General features: G+C 40.2%; 1 long non-coding RNA gene across 1 annotated transcript; it reads right to left on the bottom strand.

Moving 5' to 3' along the window:
• Nucleotides 1-5728: 5728 nt before the first annotated feature.
• Nucleotides 5729-10290, bottom strand: LOC139076190 (uncharacterized). Its single transcript, XR_011527541.1, has 4 exons — nt 10055-10290; nt 9343-9457; nt 8565-8934; nt 5729-6090 (listed from the first exon to the last, which is right to left on the bottom strand). It is a non-coding gene; the product is annotated as an uncharacterized lncRNA (long non-coding RNA).
• Nucleotides 10291-22144: the final 11854 nt, after the last annotated feature.

The following is a 22144-nucleotide window of genomic DNA, read 5'->3' as shown; positions in this document are numbered from 1 at the left end:
TGAGTTTCTTGTAGACAACATATAGTTGGGTCTTTTTTTTATCCTCTATCAAAACATCTGTCTTTTAATTGACATATTTATACCATTCACATTTAAAGTGATTATTGATATAGGTGGATTAATATCTGCTATGATTGTAACTATTTTTTACACTTTTTCTTTATTTCTCCACCCCTTTTTCTGCATTTCTGGTTTGAACTGAGCATTTTATATGATTTAAAGTTATATTGTCTCTTAGCATATCAATAATACTTCTTCAAATTTTTTTTCTTTCCTTTTTTCTTTTTATGGAAGATTAGCCCTGAGCTAACACCTGTTGCCAATCTTCCTCTTTTTTTTTTTTTCAGGAAGATTAGCCCTGAGCTAACATCCACTGCCAATCCTCCTCTTTTTGATGAGGAAAGCTGGCCCTGAGCTAACATCTGTGCCCATCTTCCTCCACTTCATATGTGGGACGCCTGCCACAGCATGGCTTGCCAAGCAGTGCCATGTCCATACCCGGGATCCAAACCGGAGAACCCCGGGCCACCAAAGCAGAATGTGCACACTTAACCGCTGTGCTGCTGGGCCGGCCCCTGCCAAAGGCTTCAAATTCCTCTGGTGTCAGTGTTTTTCTTCTCCCTGTTGTCTTTGGGGTTCCCGAAGAACTTCTCCACAGAGAGCATCTTGCAGCACTTTTAGTTGTAATCCATTATTATACTGGAGTCCTGTTGGTGTGGTCATAAGGTGTCAGTGAGGGGAAGCATTCTATAATTTTATGATTAAATCTCATTCTTTTTTGTGAGCCTGAGTCCATTGATGATGATCTTCTCAACTGTTTCTTAGCTCCCCAGCCCCCTTCCCCTGTTTAGTTGAGACAGACCAGAAGGAGAGGGAGTCAGAAAATGCCCTTCCCGTGGGTAGGATGAAGTTCTGGTAATATATTTTTCCCTGGAGAATAGGCCTTTGTTACGGAGAATGCTTTGGGCTTATTTCGCAAGGGTTTCTCTTCCCCCTTCCTCTTCTCAGAGTCACAAGGGGCTCTTTCTTGGATCTTCACTGTGAGAACCTGATGGAGTTCCTGGAGGAAAACTTACAAAAGGGTACCGGTCGCCTATGACTGAGGCCCCCAAGACTTTCTCCTTCTCAATCTAGTCCATACCCAGCTTCCAGCAATTCATCAAAATTACTGTTTATGTATTCCTATCAGTTAATGGCTCTAGCAGCTTCTGATCCTGGTAAGATCTTGGCCCTGATTCTCTAGATTCAAGTGTCTCTCCAGATTTCAGGGTGGTAGCTTGCCCTGCAAACTCAGTTCTCTGACAGATCCAAGATAAGTCATTGATTTTTAGTCTGTTCAGCTTTTTCTTGTTGTAAAGACTGAGGGTTGATCTCTGAGCTCTTTATATGTCATAGCTGAAACTAGAAGTTTGTTTCTTCTTTGTGTTGTTACTAAATTTGAATGACTTGCATTGTTCTGGGCTACCTATTCTGCAGGAAGTCCCTCTACATGTGGAGTGTGGGGGTGGCCAGTGGGAACAGGTGAGTTTCCAAGGTTTTTTTCACTTCCTCCTTTGTTGCTACTATGATGGACTATTGTTTTGATGATAGGATTTTCTGTGTAGTCTAGCTTCTTCTGGCTCTCAGAACCTAATTGGATTCCAGAGTCCTTCTTTCACCAACCCTGAACTCCCTAGGGTCCTTCACTGGCTGCTACTATAAGGAGACATAGCCCCTGTCATCCAAGACACCCCTCTGCTTTTTCAAAAGGGGGCACTTTTTGAGACTTGCCTTCTCTGGGTTCCACTCAGAATTTTCATGCCTTTCTCCATCTTCTCCAGCAATTATGCCCTAGTATATTTAATTTCTGTTCAAATAGGTTTTACTCAAGATGGGGTATTTGTTGATTTTTAACATTTGATACCAAAAGCCCTCCTCTATACTCCCTATTCTTCCCAACAACGTTCTGGCAGCTTCCTGCACAGGACTTGCTGGTCTCAGTTTCTTTTGGCCACACTTACACATACTTTGGTGTTTGTGGATTTTTCTCTGTCTCCTACTTTCACCAAAGATGTATTTCATGGCTTTATTTTTGTTCTCCTTGTTGCTCTATTTGGTTTCCAGGAGAAGAAGGAAGATTCAAAACTAAGCAGTCACCATGTTCCTAACCTCTGTTCCAAATTTGGAAATAATAAGAAACATTAAGAAAGAACAGGAAAGTGAACACTGGGGTCACTGTGTGGCCCGATACAGTGTGCCATGTAAACGGTGCCCTCTGGAGTGGCCTAATGCAACAGGCTTTCTAAATACGTGACTTTCTGTCAATCATCCTTATCTCTGTAATCAACAAATTTTGTGCTCTTTTTCTTCTTGATGTTGTATGCTCCCAATTGGGATTCTGATAAGGAAACTGGTAGTGATGTAAATACAAAGTAATTTGCTCTGACTTGGAAGAGTTAGGCTTTGAGAATTGACTTTGATGGGATAATACAGGAAAGAGAGGCAATTAAACTGTTTTTCACTTTTGTCAGGGTTTTTTTTTCTTTGTCTGTGATCCATGACTATATAAACAAGTGATTGTAAATGATTCCAAAGGTCCTTCCATCCACCCAAACACACATACATTCATCTAGGGGATAATTTTTTTAACTTGCATGGTCAATTTGATAGTTTTTAGGAGGGAAAGGTTTCTTTAGCAGTTTATGTCAGTTTCCTTCCTCAAGGCAGAAAACTTTAAATTAAAAATATCTTCAGTCTACGCAATTGCATATGGTTTTTACATTGCCTCTGAGTAATTACTTAGACTGTAATAACAAAATATTTTAAATACATTTGCATTTAAGCATATAATTAACTGTGTCCATGTAATTTGTGTTTAAAAGAAATCTGGCAACTTATTGAGGAAGCTAAGAGAAATATCAAAATCTGTTCTCAATAAAAACTATTTTTTTGAGTTTTATAAGAATGTGTGTTGGAGGAGAAATGGAATTTATGTGGTGTCAGTCATATTTTATTACAAAATTAGGGATAAATAACATAATTATCAGTGCCTCATAGAATCAGCTCATTCTGACCCACACTATTCTATTTTGCATTAGCTCTGAAGAGTAAAATTCCTTAAAGAAACTTCCAGAGTCTTCTCAGACCTGGAGAACTTAACACAGCCTTTCTATTCCTAAGCAGGATAGCCTGCCTAATGACTTTACAACTGGAAACAAAATGTTTAGGACCACAGACTCCAGAAAAAAAGGTAGGTTAGGCTAAGTGGCCTTTACCAGTCACCTATCTAGAGAGCAGTAAGCCTAGATACGCCCAGAGGGGAAGTGAGGTTGCAGAAAACACAGTGAAGATCCAAGGAAGCTCTGCAGAGGGCGTCCTGGAGGTGAGTAAGGAACAGAGGCAGAGACAAGGGCATAAAAAGCCTGTGTGCCTCTCAAGGCTGTGAAAATGGCCTGAGCCCTTAGGGGAATGAAAAGAATTCTGGGCATAGATACAAGGTTTAAGAAAAAATAAAGGGGAAAGATTTACTTCCATCTCCCAAACTAGACAAAGAGTCCTTTGGACTTGGGAAACTGGAGACAAAAAAGTAATGAAGTAAAGGGTCCTTGAGCCCAATGTCCTGGACAGAAACATCAGGGAGGAAGCGAGAATACAGAGAGGAAGTAGCCTCTCGGAAGGGCCCTGTGCTTGGTTTAATGCTCTGCTGCTACCTTCTTAAAAACATTCGTGATTTTATCTTTGACCTTGTGTTGTCTAAATGAAGTCTGATGGGAAAACAGATCATATGCATGAGCAGAGGACCATTTTACAAATGTGCGTGAGCTCAGAATACCAGTGGACTCAAAGTGAGTAAGCGTGTTATGTCTGTGACCCAGTCGTCAGGGGTGATGAGGATTTTAGGCTGGTTACTTTTAAAACTACAGATGAGAAGCAGGCTCCGAGGACTGGAATTTTGCTTGCCCTTTTGAGAGACATTTGCATTTGTGAAGGAAGGGGGGGATGAGCTTGTAGGGACCTGAAATTGGCCACCCCAAGATATGACTCTTTGGCATCAGGAGTGTTTTCGGCTGATTGCTTTTGATAAACTGGGACAGGGAAGGAGGCTCTGGGGAATGGAACTTGCCCCTGTTGGGACACATTTACATTTGTAAGGTAAATCTCTATCTGTAAAAGGTGCCTCCCTCTCTGTACCAGGAAGAAGAAGAGAGATGACCTTATCCCTAGAAACTCTTAATGGAGAAGGCAAGAACTTAAGTTGGTTGCTGTCTGGCAATCTCATGTAACTGATTTAGGGTGGTGGCTTCTGACCTTTACTTAATCCGATTTGATTCTTGTCTAAAAGTCATGGGCTCACCCAATGACCAGACCCCACCTGCACTGATACCATTTTAACATTTTTTTCATGTTCTTTCCTTTGTCTTCGTAAAGAGATGACTCACATACCTATGCCTTAAATTTAGCCCTAACCCTCAACTCGGGGCAGCAGCAGGAGCTCTGACTGCCCGTGGGTCCTGTCCCCATGCCAGCGGGGGCAGCAGAAGCGGTGGCAGCAGAAGCTCTGACTGCCCATGTGTCCTGTCCCCATGCTATTCTATTCTCTAAATAAAAGAGCACTACTGCCAGATCTTAAGGGTCTAAGAAATCTTTCTTTTGACTCCTCGGCTCACCAACCCCGCATCAGGGGCACTGACAGCCCTGAGAGTCCATGCTTCCCACCAGAATAGAACTTGCTTCTGACAAATAAAAATGGCAAGCAATAGGATATATTGGAGAATACGAGGAAGCCATTTGGTATAAACCTAATTCGGCCTGACCTTGTCTTTCCCAAAGGGCCTGACCGTGGCTGTTGAGCATGCATTGTATACCTGCTTTAGATATTCCCTATGGCAAGAACAAAGGCCCTTGAGATAAAGGTGCAACTTCCCTTCCCCTCCCAACATTGGCATCTCCTTAAGGATTAAGCATCTTTCCTTAGGCTAGGAACTGATTGCTGCGCTCACCTGTGGCCGCCCAGCTCAAGAAAATAGACTTGCCTCCTGCTACGCCCCCTGAGAGAGCAGTCCCACTACTTGCTGTGTCCATCAAGTGCTGTGCTGACAGGGCAATCTTATGACTATTGTGGGAGGGACATTTCAATCATATGTGAAACGTCCTGTATGGGGGTATATGACCACTCTGTATACCTCACTTCTTTGGTGCCCTTTCTTCCTTCAGGAAGAAAGGCCCCAGGCCATGGTCCTCAGATGTCAGCTCAGAATAAGCTCACCCAAATTTTCATTTATAGATTGGTTATGGATTATTTTTGTCGACACTTCAAATGCCGACAGAAGGCAATAGCATTCTAAGAAACCCGAATAACCTCAACCAAAGAACCCAATGTATGCTTTCTTACTTGCATACTTCCCTGTATTAGTCAATCAGCTATGCTGAAAATGATGACGTAGAGAAGGAAAGGGAATGACAAGATGACCCATAGTTCCCCTTCCTTTCTGTCCTTCCTTACTCATCAGTAACCTGAAGGTAGAGGGTATTGGTAAAATGTGCACATATCAAAAAAAGTGAATTAGAACGGTTGAAGTCATTTTGTGCAGAGTTTCCACTGTTCTGGTAAAAACAAAACACATATGTATGTACTAGTTGCAAATGATGAGTTGTGTCATTTAGAGATTGTGCATATGTATTAAATACTCCTATATTTGCACATAAAACTGGCATTGCACAACATAAAGATGAATGGTGAAATTCATGATAATTATTTAATATTTTAATTTTTCTTTATTTAGATTAGTATTAAGTGGCAAATAAAATACACTATGGCAAGTTGAGAGAGCAGAAAAAAAGGAAAAAGCTGTATATTTAGGACCTTTAATGGACATTTTTTTCCTGCAAATTATGTAGCTGCCTCTGGAAGTAGAAGAGTAGTTATCTGTATAGATTCTTCCAGATTCTGTGTTCTGAGGCGAGAGAGGAATCCATGGGGCTGAAGGGGAAACACAGATAGAAACGGCAGTTTGTCAGCAGCCACAAGTGTGGATGGACGACTGAAGACCAGGTGGGTCTCTCTCCCAGCATCTTAGCACTGTGACACGTCCCCAGGATCTTGACAAATGCCTGTGGAAGGAGAAGATTGTCAATAAGACTGAATTTAAAGTACTAAGTTTCCTACTGCTGCTATTACAAACTACCACACGCTTAGTAAGTTAAAACAATGCAAATGTATTATCTTGCAATTCCAGAAGTCAAAAGTCGAAAATGGGTCTTCAGAGCTGTGTTCGTTCAGAGGCTCTAGAGGAGAATCTACTTTCTTGCCTTTTCCACCTTCTAGAGACCACCTATGCTCCTTGGCTGGAAGTTATTTTCTCCATCATCAAAGTTACGTAGCATCTTCTCTCTCCGCTTCCATCTTCACATTGCCTTCTCTCTTACAAGGACACTTGTGATTACACTGAGCCCATCCGGAAAATCCAGGACTATCTCTTTATTTCAAGATCCTTAATTTAATCACATCGGCAAAGTCCCTTTTTGCCATATTAGGCAACATATTCACAGATTCTAGGGGGTAGGATGTGGACATATTTGAGGGGCCGTTATTCAGCCTACCACACCTACCATCTAGTGAGCTGAGTGCTCAACACAGAAATGAAGTTTAGTTATAACAAAATAAAACTATTTGGTAAACTTGTGGGCTGAGACTTATACCCTCCACACTTCAGTTCAAACTAGGCAAAGGAAGAAAATAAAACAATGACCTTAAAATTTTTATGCTGCTTAAGTGGTAAAATGAGAGTTTGCATTTAATGATGAGGAGTTTTCTCCCAGTTATTGTTAAAAGCTACAGATGAGATTCAGGCTCCAAGGAGTGGACTTTGTTTGCCCCTTTCTTGAAAAACATTTACATTTCTAAGGGAAACCTCTATCTGTGAAGATGCCTCCCTCTCTGTGCCAGGAAGAGGGGGGGATGGTCTTATCTCTAGAGGCTCTTGGTCAATGCCAGGGCAAGAACTTAAGTTGGTTGCTGTCTGGTAATCTCATGTAACTGGTTTAGGGTCGTGGTGTCTAACCTTTCTAACCTTTACTTAATCCGATTTGATCTCTTGTCTAAAAGTCATGGGATCACCCAATGACCAGACCCCACCCGCACTGATACCATTTTAACTTTTTTTCATGTTCTTTCCTTTGGCTTGGGAAGAGCCCATGAATCATATACCTATGCCTTAAATTTAGCCCCCCTCAACTCGGGGCAGCAGCAGGAGCTCTGACTGCCCGTGGGTCCTGTCCCCACGCACCAGCTCTGCCTGCCCTGGGTCCTGTCCCCATGCCAGCGGGGGCAGCAGCAGCGGATCTGCCTGCCCATGGGCTCTGTCCCCATGCAGCGGGGGCAGCAGAAGCGGCGGCAGCAGAAGCTCTGACTGCCCATGGGTCCTGTTCCCATGCTAGTCCACACTATTTTCTAAATAAAAGAGCACTACTGCCAGATCTTGAGAGTCTAAGAAATCTTTCTTTCGACTCCTCGGGGGCTCACCTTGATCCCGCATCAACAATGACCATTAAAGTACCTCTCTAATTTTAAGTCGGCTAAAACAAAGAGGTTTGCATTTAAGGGGGGGGGAGTTCTCTCCCATGTGATTGCCAAACAGTAACTGACTAAGCGTGCCTCGGCATATGTTTAAAAACTGCATTTCTTAAAGATAATACAATTCCCCCTTCTTCCGGCTCGTGTGTTATGCACTCACAAATAGGTTTCCCTTGACTCTCAAGTTTCCCAACAAAGAGGAAACAAATTTCACTCCTTGGCACCGAATCTCATCTGAGTTTTAAAACTAATCAACCTACAATCCTCATCTGGGCCTTTTAAAAGTATGGAGCAGCCTAAAAATCCTTATCACATACACCTTAGAACTTGCCTTAGTCAGTCTGGGCTGCTATAACAAAGTACCACAGACTGGGTGCCTACGCATAACAGAAATTGATTTCTCATTGTTTTGGAGCCTGGAAGTCCAAGATCAGGGTGCCCACATGGTCAGGTTCTTGATGAGGGCCCTCTTCCCTGTTTGTAGATGGCCGTCTCCTCACTGTGTCCTCACATGGCAGAGCAGAGCAAGAGAGCTCTCTGGGTCCCTTTTATAAAGGCACCAATTCTATTCAAGAAGGCTCTACCGTCATAGCCTAATCACTTCCCAAAGGCCCCACCTCCTAATAGTATCACATTGAGGGTTAGGGTTTCAACATTTGAATTTTGGGAGACATGAACATTTTCTGCAAAATTCATCCTCAATTAGAAACACTGTTATTGTAAATGAATGGCCTGGCAGACACAGCGCTGTCCTGACCAGGGACTATTTCCCCCAGCCCCTTTTCCTACCACCAAACCCACTCATATCTTGTTCTGCTATCTGCTTTCCACTGTCCTTTAGGGCAGTGCTTCTCAGAGTTCAGTGTGCACATGAATTATCTGAGGATATCGCTAGAATGCAGATTCTGATTCAGCAGGAAGGGGGAAGGGCCTGAGAATCTGCATTTCTAACAAGCTCCCAGATGATATCGGTTTTGCTCCTCTGCGGACAAAGGCTTTTGGGGATGCTCACCTTATTTCCAGCTCCAAGAGGAGGATCCTGAGTAACCAACACCAAACAGGGTAACCCCTTCGCCAGTGTTTGGATTAGAAATGGGAAATGTGACACAGCTGGAGCCACTGTGATGTGAGGGTCACCCTGCAGGGTGGATTTTGAGAACTGTTTACTGCTCCTAAGTAAGCAATGAAGAGACATTACCTCTTCCTCTTCACCTTGCTGAGTCGGGTTTGAGTCCTAGAGCTTCTGTGGCCATCCTGGGACCATAAGGTGAGCCAGCCTGGGTGCAACGCTGCTCCACCCACGAGGGCGGAGTGGAGTTAGAAGCTCTCAGTGGAGTAAATGTTGGCCATGGAAGTCGTGCATGAGATAAAACCACACGTTTCTGTGAAAGAGACTGACATTCTGGTGACAAATATATTCATTGCCAACTTCAGAATCTTGCAGCAACTGGAAAGCATATCTGGAACTTTATGCTTTAAGATTTCTTCCTTTCAATTCATGTTCAAAAACACACGGCATATGTAAAATACATAGTTTGAAAATGCCCAGACTAGAGAAAAAAATTCCTAAAAGTGACCCACACAATCAAAACTTTGAAAATTTTGATTGCTGTCAGATATGGTGAGAAGAGTTGGTGGATATTAGTGCTTGTGGTTGTTTTAAAATAATGGCATTTATCAAGTGATTGTCATTTGTCATCATTTCTGGGGGCAAATCCAGGAGATGCTGGTAGCAAATCAGCTTTGAAAGGAAATAACTGGCTACCTCTATCTGCACTTGAGTTGCCCACCTAGTGCGCTGTCTCTCGGGGCCTCCCTCTTGTCTGCTCCCTACTCCCTCACAGGCTCCTTCCACTGGCAGATTTGGCGCAGTGTTCCTCTATTTTGGCTGCACACTGGAATCACCTGGAAGACAGAAAAATACTGATATGTGGGCCGTATCCCCAGAGAGTCTGGTTAAGTAGTGTCTTGTTTTTTATAATTTCTTATTTTGATATAATTTCAGACTTACAGAAAGGTTGCAATAGTATAAAGAATTCCCAGATATACTTCACCCAAATCTCTCTAATTATTCTGAACCTCTTTAAGAGTGAATTGCAGGGGCAGGCCTCAGCCCGCTGGCCCAGTGGTTAAGTTCAAGCGCTCCACTTGGGTTGCCCAGGGGTTCACCACTTTGGATCCTGGGCGGGGACATGACACCTCTCATCAGGCCACGTTGAGGCGGCATCCCACATGCCACAACTAGAAGGACCCACAACTAAAATATACAACTATGTACTGGGGGGATTTGGGGAGAAAAAGGGGGGGAAAAAAAAGATTGGCAAGAGTTGTTAGCTCAGGTGCCAATCTTTAAAAAAAAAAAGAAAAAAAGAGTAGGCCGCAGACATGATGCTCTGTTACCCTTGACTACTTCGTGTATTAACCCAATACGAGAATCCCATGCATAACTACAGAGTAATTATTTAAAATCAGGAAGTTAACACTACTACTTCATCTATAGACCTTATTGAGATTTCGTCACTTGTCCCAATAACATCCTGCATAGCAAAATAAAACCCACGATCAGCAGTAGTTATTTTTTAACAGCTTCCGGGTGATGCCACTGCGCAGCCGAGCGTTGGAAAACAAGAGTGCGTTCAGCTGAAGCTGGGGGCGGTCAGAAAAGGGCCGAGGGTTACAGACTCCCGGCGCCGCGGGAGCAGGTATTTGCAGGGCCGCGCGAGGCTGGGAGCCGAGACAGGGTTTGGCAGGCGCTGCGCAGATTGCTCAACTACCACCAGCGCGCGAGCCTGGGGACTCCACCAGCCGCATCGGCTGACCCTGAACTTCACCATCGCCCCTGGCCCCACCTCCCGCCCCGAAGGCGTGGAAGAGGGGTCATGAAAGGGTTGGGATCGCAGGTTTTTCTCTACAGTCCCCTATAGGCCCCAGGGTGGCAGCAGGTGCGTTCCTACAACTGAAGCCCCTTTTCTCGGTAGTCGACCGGCATGAAGGCGCCACAGCAGGGGCGTAGGGGGCCAGGGAGTCATGGCCGCGGTCCCTCCACCTCGCGAGGAGGCGAGCAGCCGGCAGGGGGCGAGCAGAGCTAGAGGGCCTGCCCGTGCGCCCAGCCAGGCAGCGTCCACCGCAACTTGCCCAGCGGAGCCTCCCCATGGGTGCCTCAACAGCCTTCTGGTGGCCGTCCACGGCAGTGAAGAGCTGCAGCCCCAAAAGCGCCTGGGGAGGAGGCAGGGAGAGACCCCAAGTGGTGGAGGGAGCCTATTCTCTGATATACACTGCCTGACCTTCACTCACCTGTTTCTGGTAGAGCCTCAGGGGAGAAATGAACAGGAATGCACGTGATACTGGTATGCTCTAGTAGCATTTGGTAGGAAACAGAATACCAGAGAGCGTGGAAGTGCATGAGGAATGGATAAGAGCAGTATTTGTTAGCCAGTAAGTATTTAGTACAAGGCCGTGGATGTCTTTTGTCTTTTGGTTTTGGTTATCCATTACTACATAACAAACTGCTCCAAAAGTTTGGGCTTAAAATGACCATTTTGTACTCACTTATTGTCATTTGTCGTCATTTCTGGGGACAGATCCAGGAGATGCTGGTAGGAAATCGGCGTTGATAACTAGCTACCTCTGTCTGAACTTAACTGCCCAATTGGCTCACTCCTATCTTCTGGCTTCCCTACTGTCTACTCTGTCCTGTATGTTGACTGGGGCTTAGAGGAATAGATTTTTATTTTATTTTAATTTTTGCTGGTCTGGGTTGGGGTTTCCTGGGCAACCTCACTCAGTCTGTGGCCAAGACTAGAACATCTCAGATGGCTTCATTCATTGGTCTGTGGGCATGGCTGGAAGGCCAGGCAGCGGGACAACCTCTCTGTCTCTCTACCTCTCTCAGGCCTCTTTCTCTGTGAGTCCTCTCCCCATATGATCCATCCATATGATGTCTGGACTTTTTCCCTGGTGGCTTAGGGCTCCCAAAACTGCAGTGTTGGAAGCTGCTAACTCTGGGCTTAACCCCAGCTCTGGCATAGCATCACTTCTGCCACACCTTGTTGGTTCCACTGAGTCACAGGGCTAGCCCCATTCATTGTAGTAGGAACTACCCAACAGTCTGAATACCTGGAGGCATGGTTCCCATGGAGACCATCTTTGAAGACTAGTTACCCCTGTATTCAGGGGCCACTGATGATACCATGAAAATGAGTGTTATTGGCAACAAGTTGGAGCAAATGCTCTTGGCCATCACCCCAGTATGTAGCCACACCTCAGCAAGTAATGGTCATGTGGTGCCTCTAGGGGTTCCACATCCTAACCCTGAATTCTCAGTGTCTGTATTTCTGTATTCCAAAGGCGCTGCAGAATATGAGGTACTGTGTGAACCAGGACAGTTTGCATCTAGGAGGAAACTTGTGCAAACCGGTTTTGTGATGATGTAGGGACCTTTCCAAAGCCTGGGTGCACTCTTAACACACCTCCAAATGTTGGCCCAGCCTCTGGAGGTGGGTAGAGTGAGCTGGCGGGGAACCTTAGTATGGCTGAGGTTGAATGCCCTTACCACAATGGTAAATTGACTTAAAGAACATAGAATTAATTTATCTTTTTGAGTACTTGATTTTGTGGCTTGAGACTAGCTACAATTTCTCTGTTTTCGTAAAAGAGAAACAAACAAGAATCTTAGACTTCTTGAAGCTTTCGTGGAAACCCTGCTGTCTTTCATGTCTAGCAAGTTTTCTTGCACAACTTACTCTGCTTCTACCTAGTAGGATTAATTTTCAGAGTCCTGTGAAGAAAAGTGAAGATGAAGAATAATGAAATGTGATCTGAATAGTTCACCAATAATTTGTAGATATATCGTAAGGAGAATAATACTAGTATTGATCTCAGCCATTTCTAGACAATTAAAAATTTTAAACTGAGAGAGTCAACTAAGTTTGCTTATGGCATCTATGTCTGACGTCATCTATTCTTCTTTCTCTGTCAATAAACATTCATTTACAAAAGTGTCAGTACCTTAACTCAAATTTTAAGGTTTTAGTTATCTTTATAAACAATGCCTAGGTTATACTCATTATCTATGTTTAGGATTTACTAAGTCACATGAATATCCAGGATTTTTTTTTTTTTTTTTTTTTGCCAACATCAAACCTTTCATCATGTTCCCAAATACGATTTAAATGCCATTGATCGTTAAAACTGGGAGGTTTTGTGAAACGACATTGTAAAAAAAAATGTAAAAGGTCAAAGCTGTCTGTTTAAGAATTCTGACTACTGGTCATTGGTCTCCAGGGGAGGTATGTGGAACCAGGGAAGGGAAGAAGCAGTAGAAATTATCCTGTCACTCTGCTTCCGCCTGACACCCACTTCTAGTCGTTGCTAGTCCGCGTTGATGCCATTTCTAAGCAATCCGGTGCTATTGCTTTTGTTGGTAAATTATCCTGTAACAATAACATCTTCTGGCTTCTCAATTAGAGCTGCTAAAGAATGACAGACTTTATTGTATAGGGCATCTCTATGAGTAGTAAATGGAACTCTCTGCTTTCCCCGGGGAAACTAAATTGTGCTGGTCTGTTCTCAGTGATAAACGGTATTATGAATCTTATTACATAGGAAATACATAAAACCTGCTTTGGATGATGGCTTTTATATGTCCAAAGAGGGTTAAACATGGTATTTAAAGCTCTTATCATGCTGCTTGAATTCTGTGTTGCATTGTAGAGTTTAAAAAATGACATAGTACGAAAATAGAAAAGAAAATAGAAGAGATTTCACAGTTTCCCAGGGTCAAGGTGGAAACAAATCAGAGAGGGAAAGAAAATTGTGTTTAAATATAGAATGTACTAAGTGAGAATTTTACTTTTATTTCAAACTTTATGCAAGTAAATTATAATTCTGCTAGGCAGATATACGTGATATAATTTGTTAAGTAAAAGATATAACTAACTTGAGAGATTTGTGCAAAACAAAATTATGAAATAAGGAATATGGTTTAGGACTTTTAAAGTGATAATTAGCTTGCAATGTGAATAAAATATGAGGTTTCCTTTAGAAAGTAAGGACTTAATATAATTTGCAAATTACTCCCATAATGAGTCCATTTACAATGAATATAACTTGCTACTCTATTTTCATAATGAACAAATGAGGTTTTAATGAATCACACTTACTTTCACACTCTGCAGAAATATGGGACAAGAGAGATTTGAATTGAAATATTTCTTATGATAGAATTAAACTGAAATATTCTTTTTTTTAAAATTTTTTTTTTGAGGAAGATTAGCCCTGAGCTAATGTCTGCTGCCAATCTTCCTCTTTTTGCTGAGGAAGACTGGCCCTGAGCTAACATCTGTGCCCATCTTCCTCTACTTTATATGTGGGACACCTGCCACAGCATGGCCTGCCAAGCGGTGCCATGTCTGCATCAGGGATCCGAACCGGTGAACCCTGGGCTGCAGAAGCGAAACATGTGTGCTTAACCACTGCACCACTGGGCTGGCCCATAAACTGAAATATTCTTTATGAACACTTTTAGGTTTTAGCATGCAGACTTCAAAAAAACGCTGTTTATTATCTTTTAAACTATATCCTTCATCAACTTGGTTTGAAAATCGGTTAACTATCATGTACAAGTAAACTAAAGTCCAGTGAAAATCACAAATACATTTGGTGGTGTTGCAAATTAAAAGAAAAATGTATATATCTTTAATCACAGAGCAAGGTCAACAATATTTCTATAGACAGTAGCAATAGTTTGATATCACATAGCTCTCACATTTTATTTAGTATGATTTGTCCATCCATTCAACAAATATTTATTGAGTGTCTACTGTGTACCACCCCTTACTTGGTACTGTGCTGGCAGAATTGCATTTGAGGAGTGGGGGCCAGTTTATCAGGTGATCCTCAGGGCATTCCCATGACTTAGGGAGGTTAGGTATGTAGTGAAGATTAAATCTGTGCTTATTTTATTCAACTCGATAGAGAGGTGCCAGGAAGTTTTCTCCATCAGAAGAGAGTAAAATTCACCTTTGATGGATTGAGGATAATTTCTGATCTTGTTCTCCAAGCCCTTCCAATCCCACCTTTACTCTCTCTCCAGAAGCATAGAATGTTCGGAAAAAGGAGGGATGGTGGTTTCTTTGTCTAAAAGTGTACTATAATGATATATTTTTCTGCCTATGATTCTAAGAAGATAAGTTTCTAGACACCAGAGAGATTGGAGATAGGGAGGGTGGTGTGGTCTTTGGGTCCTTAAAGTTACAGGACCCTAAATCCTCATCTCATCGGGGTAGTGCGTGCGCTCAGGGGAAGACTGCTGCCCATGGGCCTGAAACCACTGCCCAGGATGGAGGGCGCAGCCTCCGTGTGGTCCAGTGGTTCTCAACTGGGAGCAGTTTTGGCCCCCAGGGGGCACTTGGGAATGTCTGGAGACATTTCTGAATGTCATGACTGGAGGGAGTAGTGTTACAAGAATTGGGTAGAGGCCAGGGATGCTGCTAAACATCCTACAATTCACTGGACAGCCCCCACAACAAAAAAATTATCTGGTGCGATATGTCAATAGTGCTAATATCTGTTGCCAATCTCCCTCTTTTTGCTTGAGGAAGATTGTCTCTGAGCTAACATCTCTGCCAGTCTTCCTCTCTGTTGTACTGGGACACTACCACAGCATGGCCTGATGAGCAGTGCATAGGTCTGCACCCAGGATCCGAACCTACCAACCCCGGGCTTCTGAAGTGGAGTGCACGGAATTAACCACTACACAATTGGGCCATCATCCAGAGATGGTTTTATGTATTTCCTATGTAATAAAACTCATAATAATCCTGTTGTAACCTGAGGGCTTAAGTCCCTTCTACATAGATGTTAGCTCGGGGCCAATCTTCCTCACCAAAAAAAATAAATAAAATAAAAATATGCTTTATTTTTCAATGAACATTTTTGTCCATCATATTTTCCCAACATTTCTTATAAAAATTTTCAAATGTACAGAGATGTTGAAAGAATTATACAGTGAACACCCAGACATTCACCTAGATATAGCAACTAATGTTTTAATAATTTACTTGTCTTATCACATATCCATCCAGCTATCCCTGCCTTTATTCATCCATCAATACATCATATTTTTGATGTATTTCATAGTAAGTTGCAGTGCACTTCTCTCTACATACTTCAGCATGCATATCATTAGCTAGAACTCAGTGTTTGTTTACAATTCAAACATGCTTTTTATTAGCACTATCTTGTTATTCAACGCAAAATGCCTGAAATGTAAACATGAGTTCCATCGTATGGATCTACCACTGATTTCCTTATGTAGCTTGTTCAGGTAGGATCCAGATAGAAGTCTGACCTCTAAAACAGTGGTTGCTGTAAGACTTTTCCTTAAGGGATACCCTCTTTAGTCACTTTACAGTTAACTCTTGTTAATCAAAGGGTCGGTTGGTAGAGCCATTGTTCATTCTCTCTAATGATACATTCCCATTCCAAACTGAGAAACATAACAGACTCATGGGATTGTCAGTTGGCCAGTTAGGTTTGGACTGAGAGAAAGGAGGTTTACACATCCAGACAGCACTCAAGGAAGTCTTCTCTGGGGCTTTGAAAATCGTCACTCTTGGGTTTGGTAACATTTCCAGCGTGTACACAAGGCCCTTCTGGAATGAGGGCAGGAACTTCATCTCTTTTGTTCACAATTATCCCCAAAGCACAGCTCAGTGACTGGCACATAATAGGTCCTCAAAAAATGTTTGTTGAATGAATGATTGAATGAGGAGCCTGTACGTAGATGGTATGCAGTGGGTTATTTGTGAAAGAGTTTAATAAATCCGAAGGCCTGTAGAAAGGGCAGGGTGGTGATGACCTGTGAGCATTAGTACTTAGAGTCTTTTATCCATCTTCACCTCTTTCCAAGACATCAATGTACAGAATATTATGAGTAAATTTTGGCAAATACTTAATTCAGTAACTTCATAGTAAAGACAAAACTATAAAGGCTTACCGTAATTACTTAGGTGAAATATTGATTAGCTGTCTACAAACACCAGAAAAGTTTTTTGTCTCCTGGCTGTTACATTAGCCTTGGTGTATAAACTTGTCACGTTCTTTAAGTATGGTACTACTTTAGTTTGGAAAGTGTTATGGTGAAATGATAGCGATATTTTGCAAAATTTGTACTAAAATGTCCAAAGGATATTTGGGGTGAATATAAGCATTTACATAAATGAGAACTGTCCATTCTTAAAGAGATTAGTAAGAAAAGATAAACAGCGTGAAGAGCGTGGACTTGGAAGTCAGAAAGGCCAGTTCCAGCCACAGCTCCCACGTTGTCACATTTCCTAATCTACACATGAGGATAATGCTTCTACTAGTTTGTTGTTTCAAAAAGTAAATGAAACAAATTGCTTAGCAAAGTTTCCGGAGGTAAAAACTCCATATTTATTAGTTTCTTCTTTTGCTAAAAAAAAGTTTGAAAACTTACATGCCAGCAGTGAGTAACAAATTATTTAGCATCTTTTTAGAATGAGAAACGTAGTTGATTTGTTCTTTTAAATTTTTATCAAAATTAATACATGTAGATAGGTTAAAATTAAAATGTATTATAAAGTTTAATGCTATTACAAATATCTTTTTAAATTTCATTTTCTGTTTGTTGCTGGCATATGAATATAGTTGATTTTTATATATTGACATGGTCTCAGCAGCTTTGTTAATTAAACTCACTTATTACTGTTAATAACTTGTCTTTAGATCCTTTTGGATATTCTGTGTACACAAATTATCAGCAAACAATGTCAGTTTTATTTCTCCTTTTCTAATTCTTTAATCTTTTGTTTGATTTTTACTGCCTCCTGCCTTGGTTAGGCCTCCAATGCAATGTTGAAGAGAAGGGGTCAGTCTTGACATGTTAATTATTTCAGAGAAAAACCTTTCATTCGATGTTTTAACTTCATGATGTTTGCTATAGGGTTTCTGGGGGGAGGAATAGTTACCTTTTATACTATTACGAAATTTTTATTATATTCTTAGACTGCTAAACACAATGGCTATGAATGGAAGTTAAATTTTATCACATCTTTTTGCATCTATTGAAATAATCATATATTGTTTCATCTGTCAATATAGCAAGTTACATATTTGATATTCTGATGTTACAATCATCTTGTATCCCTGTAATAAACCAACTTAGCCATGCTATTTTAGTTTTTAAATATACTGCTGTATTCTGTTAGTTAATATTGTCTGGAGTTTTTGCTTTTATGCACATGGAGGAGACTGGCCTGTGATTTTCCTTTCTCCTTCTGTCTGCGTTGGTTTGTGATATCGAGGTTTAGCTACGTCATACCGCAAATTGATGAACATTATCCTCTCTCTTTCTGTTATGTGGGATGGAGGTTATTTCTTCCTTAAACGTTTGCTAACTCTCTCATATAGATATCAGGGGCTTGGAGTGGCTTTTTCTTTGTTTTGTGGTTGTTGTTTTGTATATGTGTGTGTCTAGGGGTCATTTAATTATAGATTAATTTTAATGGTTATAGGATTAATCAGGTTTTTTATTTCATCTTTGGAATTTTTGATAAAATGTAATTTTCTAGGAATTTTTCCATTTCATCTAATTTTTCAATTTATTAGCCTAAAAGTTGTTATTAATATCATCTTATCTTTATGATGTTTGAAGGATCTGTAATTATTTTTCATTACTGTTACTCGTTGTGTTTTCTTTCCTATTCTTGATTAGTCTTGCCCCAGGTAGAGAAATTTTCTTAATCTTTTCAAAAAGAAAATTTTGGTTTTGTTGATTCCCTTTATTCTGTATTTGTTTCTATTTTGTTCCTTTCTGCTGGTTCTTTTCTTTTCCCTCCATTCTTATGTTGTAATATACTTCTCTTCCTCAAACTTCTTGACATAGATCAATGGATAAATGCTGAGCTCATGGTGTTCAGCCTTTTTTTTCTTTTTCCTTTTCCTCTAGACATCACTTTAGAACATTTGTTTTCAACTTGGGGCAATTTCGCCTCTACCACAGGGGGCATTTGGCAATATGTGTAGACATTTTTGACTGTCACAACTCGGGGGAAGTGCTACCAGCCTTTAGTGCGCAGAAGCCAGGAATACTGCTGAACATCCTACAACGCACAAGGCGGTTCGCCGCAAGAAAGAGTTATCCGCCCCTACAGATCGGTTGTGCTGAGGCTGAAAAACCTGCCTTGCAGAATTCTATAAGGTTTGAAATGTAACATTTTGTTGTAACTCAGTTAAAAATACATTCTAATTTCCATTTTGATTACTTCTTTAACCATGTGTGATTTATAAACTTTAAGCTTTAATTTAGAACCATATGGGGATTTTTTCCTTCTCTTTTTTAACTGACTGAAGCTTTTAATTTTCTGCTTAAATGAATTGTGATCAGAAAGCATTCTCTGTATGTTTTCAGCCCTTTGAAATTTCTTGAGACACGCTTTGTGGCCCAGTAAATGATTAATTGTGTAAATGTTCAGCGTGTCGTTGAAAAGAAAATGTTTCTGCAGTTGTTGGGTGAAATACTCTGTACATATTAGGTTGATTTGATTTCATGACTACATTATTCGTGTTTTTGGTGCATGTTTGAAAAATTATCAGAAAACTGTTTTAAAATCTTCCACTATGATTGTGGAGTTATTTACCTTCTTCTTGTATTCCTCTCAGATTTCACTTTACATATTTTGAAATTGAATTTAGGTATATAAAAATATAAAATTGTTATCCCTTCCTGGTGAATAATCATTAGGAAGAAACCACAGTGATCCGTTGATCCTGAATAATGTTCTTTTTTGCTTTAAAGTTTACTTTGATATTAAGAAAACTATACAATCTTTCTTTTGTTAAGTGTTTATATGATATATCTTTTGCCATTGTTTTACTTTTAACCATTGTGAATCCTTACATTTTAGGTGTTTCTTGTAAATAATGTCTATGTATATGTGTACAAATAAATCCAGTGTGACAAGCTTTGTCTGTATTCCATTTATATTTAATGTAATTAGTAGAATAGTTGGGTTTGCATCTACTATATGCTTTCTATTGTCACCTGTTCTATGTTCTTTTACCCTTTTCCCCTTTTTTTAAATTGGTATTTTTTTCTTTTATTAGTTTAGAAATTAAGCACTCTCTTACTCTTTCTCTTAGTAGTTACTCAAGAAAATGCAACCTACATCCTTTGCTAATCAACACTTAATGTTAATTTGCTCTTATACTTTGCCACGGACAGTGAAAGGACCTTGGAATACTTTAATTTCATTTTCCTTTCTTCTGACTTTTATGCGTTTATTTTTTGTGTATCTATCTTTTATTTTACACAAGCACTATTTTTATTACTATTTATATGGCCACATTTTATTTGCTTTTACTGATATATTTACCATTTGGTTTGTTTGTCATTCTTCCCTGTATTTCCTATCTTCAACTTGCAATCATATTTCCTTCTGCCTTCTATTTTTAGTTTTAATTTTTGGAATTTTTCCACGTTCTGCTTTCACTTTTTCTTCTTTTCTCTTTTCTTTAGTGTTGTTTGACTGAATTTTTAAAAATTTTATCTCCAATATTGAAGGATACTTTTGCCATGTTTAATAGTCTTGACTGACAGATATGGTGGAGAGGGCACATTGATTGTTACTTTGCTGTTTTCTTGTTTCCATTGTTGTTGTCAATCTAATTACTATTTTTTAGAAGATAAATTTTCTTCTGTCTCAGCCTTATTTTTTTCTTTATCTTTGAACTTTCTGGAGTTTTGATATGGTATGTCTAAGTGTGGATTTTTTTCTTTCAATGTATCTTGCTTGTGATCTGTTGGTATTCTTAATCAGTATATTGGTGTCTTTCATCAGTTTTGAAAAGTTCTCAGCTACTGTCAAGTATTGCTTCTGCCTCATTCTCTCTTTCTTTTCCTTTCAGTGTTCTAATTTCATGATAACTTCTATGTTACTCCTCACCCTCTCCTCCGTATTTCTCATCCTTTTGTTTCTCTTGTTTCAGAATAATTTCTTTTGGCCTACCTTCCATTTCACTAATTTTATCCACAACTCTGTCCAATCTTCTATTAAACCCATCCATTGAATTCATAAATATTTTCCAATTCTAGAATTTCTATTTAGTTTTTTTAAACTTCCATGACTTTTTGAATATTCTCCATTTTCTGAATTTTCAATTTTATCTTTCATCTTCTTAGCCTTACTAAGCATAGTTGGTTTAAAATCTGGATCTGATAGTTCCAATGTCTGAAATCTTTTTTTCTTTTTTGAGAGGAAGATTGGCCCTGAGCTAACATCTATTGCCAGTCTTCTTCTTTTTGCTTGAGGAAGATTGTCACTGAGCTAACATCTGTGCCAAGCTTCCTTTCTTTCATGTGGGATGCCACAACAGCATGGCTTGACAAGCAGTACTAGATCCACGTCCAGGATCCAAACCTGTGAACCCCAGTCCGCTGAAGTGGAGCATGTGAACTCAACTGCTACGCCACCAGACTGGCCATGTCTGAAATCTTTATGTGTCTGCTTATGTAGTCTTCTGTTTCTGATTCTCATTTATCTTTTAGTTTGCCTGTATACCTATAATTTTGAGCTGAATATTGTACTTTATTATCTGCAGAAATCTGCAGATTTTAGGCTGAAGAAGATATTTTCTTCTTCTGAGAGGATTTTTATAACTTTTTTGAGATACCTGCAAGCACTAGCAATTTGAGATACCCTTAATCCAGTTTCAGGGCTTGATATTTCCTGGGCCAACCAAATAACTCAAAGTCAGACTGAGGTCCTTGTGAGAGCTGGTTTTCTTCTGGCTCATCTTCACTTCTAGGATGCAGTCTTTCTGTTCTCAGTGAAGCTATGGACTGATTTCCCAGAGTCCCCATTTTTGGTAAGCCCTGGACTTCAACTTTCATTCAACTGGCTCTAAGAAGCTCTTCTAGATGAGCAATCCTCAGGGCAAAAGTGACTCCAAATACCAACCTCCTGACTATACATTTTCAGTTTCTCTAGAATCTTGGCCTCGTAATTTCTTATTATTTCCTTTAGGAATTTGATGCTTTTGAAATAATTTTTGAAATAATTTGCCCAGTATCTGAATTTTCTGCAGAAGAGGAATTGGTCTAAATAAACTAGTACACCATTACTGGGATCTGAGATATCTGGTCTTCATTTTTTATTATTTTCTCCTTGCTTTGGGTTTATTCTGCTCTTTCATCCTAACTTATTAAGTCAATTATTAGCTCATTAATGCTCAGTCTCTTTACTCTTCGTTAATAATTATGTAAAACTATAAATTTCCCTCTACCACTTTGACTGTGTTATACAAATTTTGTTACACCAATATCTGCAATATTTTCAACATTATTAAGTTCTAAATATATTCTAATTTTCGTTCACACTTTTCTCTTTGTTCTGGGTCCCTTGATGTTTAGAAATGTGTATGCTTAATTTTCAGACTAATGGATTTTTTTCCAGTTACATTTTTGCTTTTGATTTCTAATTTAATTGCAATGTGAACATGGTATGTTTGATGTCAGTATTCTAAAATGTGCTGAAGCCTTCTATATGGCTTAGTTCATGGTCAATCTTTGTA

Source organism: Equus przewalskii, chromosome 15 (genome assembly GCF_037783145.1).
Source record: "Equus przewalskii isolate Varuska chromosome 15, EquPr2, whole genome shotgun sequence".
Classification (NCBI taxonomy): Eukaryota; Metazoa; Chordata; class Mammalia; order Perissodactyla; family Equidae; genus Equus; species Equus przewalskii.
This window is presented reverse-complemented; position numbering and strand designations above follow the sequence as displayed.